Raw genomic sequence first — 1,597 nt, 5'->3', positions numbered from 1 at the left:
AAAGAGTATTTTTGAATTTAATGAGGAAACCTCGGGTCGTCTTCTCAAGGAATTGCAGGGAAGTATGTTCTTATTATTGGTTTTGAGTTTTGTAAATTGGGATTTTGGAAGTAAGGAGGGAATATGTTATATAACAAGTAAAATAAAATAATAATAATAAAATCTCTTAGCAAGGTATAAGAATTGGAATTCCTATCCTAGTTATCCTTATCAAGTGTGAAGGGAATTGGGTTTTAATCCCACTTGGTCAGCCTTTATTAAACAAAGGAAGGTTAAGTGGACTGATTAGCTTGATTCTCAAGTCCTAGCCAACTCCTGTGGAGAGACTAGTGTTAGAGCAATCCTAGCTAAAGCAAAATCTGCCAATTTCAATCACTTCCTGAGTTTGATAACTCAAGTACTACCAATCACTTGACCAAAGCCAAAAGGGAGAAAAATATCTAAATTAAATTAAAAGCATTAATATAAATAAAGCAAAGCAATCTTAAATCTGAAATACCTCAAATAATATTAAATAAAATATGCAGATCTTAACATGAAAAGTTCATAAGCCAATTGGGCAACATATCTAATACAAGCATTGAAGCATCTGAAAGTAAAAAGAGGAATATAAAGTAAAAGGAATATTAAACCTGGGATTGAGAGTCACTCCTAAAACTAAGAGAAATCCTAAATCCTAATCCTAAGAGAGAGGAGAGAACCTCTCTCTCTAAAAACTACATCTACTCCTAAAATTATGAATTATGAGAGCCTTTTTTATGAATGGATGTATTCCCCCACTTTATAGCCTCTAATCTGTGTTTTTTGGGCCGTAAACTGGGTCAGAAACAGCCCAAAAATCACTGGAGAAGAATTCAAACACGCTAATTTCCGTCACTGTGACGCGGCCGCATGGATTACGCGGTCGCATCGCCTAGCGTCAGGGAAACTATAGTATATTATATATCAAATCGAAGTCCCGGACGTTAGCTTTCCAACGCAACTAAAACTGCATCATTTGGACCTCTGTTGCTAAAGTTATAGGCATTTGAGTGTGAAGAGGTCAGGCTGGACAGCTTAGCAATTTCTCCAACTTCTTGTATTCTTTCCACTTTTGCATGCTTCCTTTCCATCCTCCAAGCCATTCCTGCCTTATAATATCTGAAAACACTTAACATACATATAAAGGCATCAAATGGTAATAAGAGAGGATTAAACATAGCAAAATTAAGGCTAAAGAAGCATGTTTTCAATTATAGCACAAAATCAGGAAGGAAAATTTAAAACATGCGAATTCAATGAATAAGTGTGAGAATAGTGGATAAAATCTACTCAATTAAGTACAAGATGTACCATAAATAGGGGTGCATCAGCTGTCCAGGACCAAAGGCTACGCTTTTCAGCTTTCATTTTTTCAGAATAGGCTACGCTTTTTAACGCTACTGCATCACCTGTAAAGCGTAGCCACATTGCATATCATAGCTACTTTTTATAAGCGTAGCATTAGGTCCCTCTTTTTTTTTGTATACTATAGCTACTGTATATAAGTGTAGCCTTAGGTCTCGTTTTTTTTTTGTATAATGTAGCTACTATATATAAGTGTAGCCTTATGTCTCAT

Source organism: Arachis ipaensis, chromosome B06 (genome assembly GCF_000816755.2).
Source record: "Arachis ipaensis cultivar K30076 chromosome B06, Araip1.1, whole genome shotgun sequence".
In the NCBI taxonomy this organism is placed as follows: domain Eukaryota; kingdom Viridiplantae; phylum Streptophyta; class Magnoliopsida; order Fabales; family Fabaceae; genus Arachis; species Arachis ipaensis.
Note: the sequence above shows the minus strand (reverse complement) of the source record.